Below are 7,068 nucleotides of genomic sequence, written 5' to 3' on the forward strand. Positions count from 1 at the left end.
GAAGCACAAAATCTACTTGGTGTTAAGTGTAGAAATATGAACACAAAACCACTGGTCATCAAGTTTAATTAACAAAGGGCAATGATTCACACAAGTGCACACCATTCTTTGCACAAAGTTGTTGGTTTTGTAACATTTTTACATTACAAATTTCTTGAAAACATGAAACATAGTACATTTTTAAAATAATAAAAAAAGATTATTTTATTTGTATAACTATATGGATGAACCATAGTACTTGGTATTGTTTCAACTTAAAATTGTTTTAAAGCAAACCATTTTTTAAATGTTTTATAGCACCCCACCTCAAATAATTAGACCTGTCCCATAAAATGTCAGCGACCTTAAACCTTTAACAAAGGAATGATTGAATAATATTCACTTTACTTGAAGTGGACAATCTATAACGCAACAGAATTGTTTTAAGGGCGTGCATTTTTTTATTTTCTGCAAAGCTTCAAACGTATATTTATGTTCTGGAGGGTAGCATAGATTTCAAGATTATACTAAGGCAAACAATATGGCCAATGCAAAAGGTACATTCCCCAGTTCACAGAGTACAGTCACCCCCTCTAGAATGACACCCACATACTCTGGGGGATCAGTAAGCTCATCACCTTCATGTCAAATAACATAGATGCCAAAGAGCGTCTCTTCCATGGCTGTGTGTCTGCTTACATCATCTGCCTATAAAAAAATAATAATAATCAGTGCTTTTAAACCCTGATGTTAATTACATCCCACCTCATCCCTTAATTAAATCCCTTCTCATAACATGTTATAAACATATTAAATGTACAACAGCTAAGAGTTAAATTATCACAAAATAAAACCAGATCTTTGAAATGCCTCTCTTATACATATTTAAAATTATCACAGAGACTATTCCCTTACTAAAGCTAAAAGGTATAACAACATACTATGTATTCCTTCACCAGCTTCTCCGGATCTTCATTCAAGTACACACAAAGTCCCTTTAGGACGCATTCACGTCCAATATCAATGCTATTGTTCTGCAAATCAGAGAATAAACACGTGAATTTCTACATGGAAGTGCAAAATGAAATAATGAAATTATATAACTAGTTATAATATAACAACAGGAAGAAATATGGCCTATCAAGGATACAATTTCTGGAAAAAGAACCATGCTGCTTGTTTCTTCCCCATAGAAATTAAATTAAGATTACACAATATGTTTAGACATACATGTTTTGTAAAAAGTTTTTGTGTAAAAGTTTATTGGACCCTCTTTTAAAATATTCTCATTCATTATTTCTTTTTGAAATGTTTTGCACAACAATTAAATGAACCCAAATATGTTTAATAGATTGAGAGAGTCCACAAGACCTAAGATTCAATATCTATTACACAGAATCACTTGTGCAAGGTCTCTCCCTCTCCTGTTGAGCTGAGTGTGAAAGATTCACTTATACCACACGTGTAGTTTAGACAAGCGACAGTTAATGCTCATCTGACTACTGTTCTGTTATTGGCAAAACAACGGAGAGCTTCATTTAGGGATGGTTAAATAAATGAGTGTATTTGTTTAACGAGTAAACGCATTATGTTATAAAATTCACCTGCTCATGCCATTACCTGCAGTAAAGTCCACCATGCTAATCGTGAACTGTACAGTAATAAACTAGCTTTCTCTTAACCTGAATGAACGATACATCTTGTCGATTGACAACGAAAAACGTTGCATTCGGTGGATCATCAACAAAAAAAGACTAACACGTTTAGTTAAAAGTGATTTAGTTTACATTTTAAAAGTGTATAACAATATTTGCTCTTACCTTTTCACAAGAGCGCGAAAAACAGGTGAAATACCGAAGCCAGTAGTGATGGCCGGTTCGTGAACGAATCGTTCATTTGAACCGGTTCTTTTTAGTGAACCGGTCGAACCGGTTCACCAAATCGGACTGAATCGTTCAAAACAGTTCGCGTCTCAAATCAGCACTAATCAACAAAAATACTTAAGTTACTCACTTTTAAATGTGTATGACCGTCTATCCGACTCAAAATATCCATGAGAATGGGGTTCTTCTCTAGTTTCTCCAACAGTACACACATTAAACTGAAACATGCTGCTGAACAAGTGATCATCACTGAGCATGCGCATACCTGCCGATTCCGAGCAGCACACATACTGCTGTTCTCGAGTCACCAGTACTGTATCAAGAACCGTTTCTTTTTGACATACCAACGAATTGTTGATACTGAGCATGCGCGACCTACCGAGCAGTACGCGTGCTGTCTGACATTAATACACACACACACTTACACTTTTTGGACTCCGAATCAGATACGTTCGACATACTGTAAAGGCTGGTGCTGCGCTGCTGATATATGAGCACAGGTGAACTGAGGACTTAAATGAAAAGTAAGTTTATTTACTAACAACTTAAAATATCAACGTTTTGCACATCAGTGCCTGTATTGGGTGATTTAGTGCAAAACGTAAATGTAAGGAACATTTCTAAGATGATGATTTAATTTAAACAGATAAGCTATATGCCCTCATGCAATAGACATGACAAATTAAATAATTAAATGTGTTTAGTGTGTATGTTCATCCGCCGAGATGATATTTGGATATGCATGACGTCATGACGTAAGGACGTAAAAGAACTGGTGAACCGGTTTTTTTTAAACGAACTGTCCGAAAGAACTGATTCGCAAAAAAGAATCGGACTTCCCATCACTAGAAGCCATGTGTTGCTTAAATCTCGCGATATCGGCGGTGACATTCCCGGAAGCGCGTGAGAGTTTGATTGTGTTACGTTATTTTGACATGAGTGAATCTATTAAAGGCTAAGTAATTGACCTTATAGAAAATCCTACATGATTTTATTCGCGTATATTTAACAAACATAAAATTATAGTGTACGTTACATTTAAGTAAATTAAACATGCAGCAGAATTAATCGCGTATACGTATCCCGCTACGTACCCTTCTTCTCGGACTCCGCATTCTCTCGACGGCACCCTGGATTACCCCGATCCTGCTGTTCTCCATGTTCACGCTGTCTGCACCACGTTTATCCGTTGCTGCCCCGCGCTGCGCTTTCCATAGCCCGGATCCGTGGATTCTCTACACAACCTGTGAAAGCACAGAACTTGGTGGACCGCGCTCCCGGAGCGCACCACTGGATATTACTGCTTCACTTACAAGTATTGCTGGATTATCTCCTGAGTATTCTCAATAAACTTTGTTTGCGTTTACTTCTGCTTCCGCCTCCTTATTCGCATTACAGGTTTTCTCGATCCGCATGACCAATCAAACAAATCGGCAACGCTGTTGTGTAAAAAAACCTCCAAAAACACGTGCATGCACATTCTCATTTATTAACGCACATCATGTACATAAAGAAATTTCAAGCACGTTAATATATTGCCGCCATATTGGTTTTCGTTTATCTCGATCATCGCCGGCGACATAACCGGGTTCCACTGTATTTAAGTAAAGAATGTTGAGTGAACCTATATGTTTAGATATAACAAGGTGTTCTTAAGTTCAGTTTACTTAAAAAGCGTGATGCAAAAATGGTGCATATATATTTAAATCAAATCCAACACATACATTTTAATGTTGGGCACAGCTTCAAGCGGACCTGTTTTTCATTGGAGTTAAGGCCCATGCTTTAGTGGTAGATGTATATCATAAGATTGTCCACAAGGGGGCAACACACACTATTTTTCATATCATGACCCAGCGACTAAGAAAAAAACCCGGGGAATTTTAAAACGTGAATTTTGCTGACATTATTAGTCTCCACTTGTCCACTTTGAGAGACATGTCAATTGCAAATAAATACAAAGTAATTGTGACTGATCACCTCTATGCTATGATGAACCATTGTATACTCTGGGAATGGTCTTTTACAGGATGACATAACCATGAGGACTGGTTTAATAAATTTTATAATCATCATATGCCAGTGGACCATATATAATGGCTGAAATCTGATTGGATAGAAACTCCAGCGTAAACTTATACTTGCTATGAAATATTCAGACACTGTAAATGTAAATAAAAACAGAACATAATGATTTGCCAATCTCATACAACAAATATTATATTTACAATAGAGCATAAAAAACACATCAAATGTTTTAACTGAGGAAAAGGAGAATGTTGAGGAAAGAATAATTTTGAATTTGATGGCTGCAACACGTCTCAGAAAAGTTGGGACAGGGCAACAAAAGACATTTGGAAGAACATTTTGCATTTAATTAGGTTAATGGACAGCAGATCAGTAAGATAATTAGGTATAAATCGTGTATCTTAAAGAGGCAAAGTCTTTCAGAAATAAGAGGGGCAGCGCTTCACTAATCTGCAAAAGACTGTCTACAAAAGTGGAAAAATGTCCGAATAATGCTCCTTCACATTAAAATTGCAAAACAGTTGAATATCTTATTATTTACAGTACGTAATATCATCAAAATTTCAGAGAATCTGGAGAAATATCTTTGCACAAGAAAATCAAAGTTTGGATGCTTGTGACCTTCAAGCCCTCAGACGGCATTGCATTTAAAACTTTCATGAATCTGTAATGGAAATTTGCATGGCTTATAACGCCTCCAAAAATCATTGGATGTGAACACAGTTTGCCATGTCATCCACAAATGCCGGTTTATTCTCTACCTTGCAAAAAAAGAAGCCATGCGTGTAGATTATCCAGAACTGCGCCATCCTTGGTTAGGTGTATCAAAATGTATTTTATTTGTAAAATAAAATTTTTTTTCATTTATTTCATTTCGGAAACCCTGGACATCACGTCTTCCAGAATAAAGAGGAGAGGGACCATCCTTCTTGTTATCAGTACTATTAGATTAAATGGGAGTGCATTAGTGCCTGTGAAATAGAATGTAGTAGAAGAGTTTGCCTTTGCAGTCTAGACCTTTCAGCATTGAAAACACCTGGCGCAGTGTGAAATGAAGAATACAACAAGGCACACCCAGAACTGTTGAGCTGCTGAAATCCTGTGTCAGAGACATATGGGACAAAATTCCTTTCCCAAAACCTCAGCAACACGTCTTCTCAGTTTCCAGATGTATACAGACAGAAGATGCAATGTTACACAGTGTTAAACATTATTTTTGAGACCTGTTGCAGCCATTATTTCAAAATAATCTTGTTTTTTCTTTAAAATTGTATTTATTCTCAGTTATATTGTATGAATATATTTATAAATATATTTATTATATTTATAGTTATATTTGATATGTTTTGAATGGAATATGGATTTATGAGATTTGCAAATCATTGCATTCTGTTTTTATTTACATTTAACAAAATGCCCCAACAGGCAATTCACTGCAGTCGGCCTCCAGCATATAGATAAATCTTTGGATAAAAGTCAATTTAAACATGCAAGAAATTGAATGGCAACTTAGTAGAATTTTGTACAAACTAAAAAAAAACTATGCATGAAGCACCATGAACAATAAAGAAATTTTACACAAAAAAACTTTTGTTTAGACAAAAATTCAATTTGCCGGCTGGAATACTTAAAGTGTGCTAAATCAACATATACCGGATTACACGTGATACACTCATTTTGATTGTGTAGACGTGCACTTTGCCAATGATTTCCAATCACCCACAAAGTGCAAAGCGCCCACAAAAGCCATAGCTGACGATAAGCTGAAACTGCAAAATGAGGACAAAATTGCTAAAGCAACTGCGAATCTTTAAATCGGCAAATTAAATCCGTAAACAAGCACAAACTATACCAGACCATCCTTTATTTAAGTAGAAGTACAGATACTTGTGTTTTAAAAGAATCCAGTAAAAGTTGAAGTTCTGACTACCCTTTATTACTCAAGTTAAAGTAAAGAAGTTTGGGCTCTGACATGTACTTAAGTAAAAAGTAGCCGTTACTACTACCTGTTTCAGTGTCACGCTGGTAACTGAACCTCACATCATATCAATGTATTAATACAAAAACTGAATGTATCCAGGCTGAACAACCACCAACTAGAATACAAGCAGAGAAAAGACTAAGATGACATTCAAAAAAATATATATATGCTTATAATTTCCTCCACTCTTCTGGGAAGATGTTCCACTAGATTTTTGGAGTGTGCTTATGGATATTTGTGTTCATCAGCCACAAGGGTGTTATGAAAGTCAGGTAGTGATGTAGGTGAGGAGACCTAGGGTGCAGTCAGCATTCAATTAATCCCAAAGGTGTTCAGTAGGGATGAGATCAGAGCTCTTTAGCAGACCACTCAAGATCTTCCTCTCCAAAGCATGTAAACCAGATCTTCAAGGAGCTCACTTTGTGCACAATGCTGAAACAGGTTTTGGGTTTCGAAATTCAAGTGAATTCAAAATTGTATTATAGCGCATCTAAAGACATCGTCTACAATTCAGTGCCTCCAGATATGAGGTTAGAGTTTGGAAAAGAATCACATATAGCAGGATAGGTCAGGTGTCCCAATACTTTTGTGTGTGTGTGTGTGTGTATGTGTATATACATACATATATATATGTATGTATGTATATATATATATATATATATATATATATATATATATATATATATATATATATATATATATACAGTGAGGAAAATAAGTATTTGAACACCCTGCTATTTTGCAAGTTCTCCCACTTAGAAATCATGGAGGGGTCTGAAATTGTCATCGTAGGTGCATGTCCACTGTGAGAGACATAATCTAAAAAAAAAATCCAGAAATCACAATGTATGATTTTTTAAACTATTTATTTGTACGATACAGCTGCAAATAAGTATTTGAACACCTGAGAAAGTCAATGTTAATATTTGGTACAGTAGCCTTTGTTTGCAATTACAGAGGTCAAACGTTTCCTGTAGTTTTTCACCAGGTTTGCACACACTGCAGGAGGGATTTTGGCCCACTCCTCCACACAGATCTTCTCTAGATCAAAGAAACACGGAGTTTGAGCTCCCTCCAAAGATTCTCTATTGGGTTTAGGTCTGGAGACTGGCTACACCACGCCAGAACCTTGATATGCTTCTTACAGAGCCACTCCTTGGTTATCCTGGCTGTGTGCTTCGGGTCATTGTCATGTTG

The 7,068-nt window shown here is 36.2% G+C and overlaps 1 long non-coding RNA gene across 1 annotated transcript; it reads right to left on the reverse strand.

Annotated features, from left to right (window-relative positions):
* Positions 1–452: 452 nt before the first annotated feature.
* LOC310738397 lies at positions 453–1,974 on the reverse strand. Its single transcript, XR_014537075.1, has 3 exons — positions 1,800–1,974; positions 921–1,013; positions 453–687 (listed from the first exon to the last, which is right to left on the reverse strand). It is a non-coding gene; the product is annotated as an uncharacterized lncRNA (long non-coding RNA).
* Positions 1,975–7,068: the final 5,094 nt, after the last annotated feature.

Source organism: Silurus aristotelis, assembly GCF_946808225.1.
Source record: "Silurus aristotelis genome assembly, chromosome: 15".
Lineage (NCBI taxonomy): Eukaryota > Metazoa > Chordata > Actinopteri > Siluriformes > Siluridae > Silurus > Silurus aristotelis.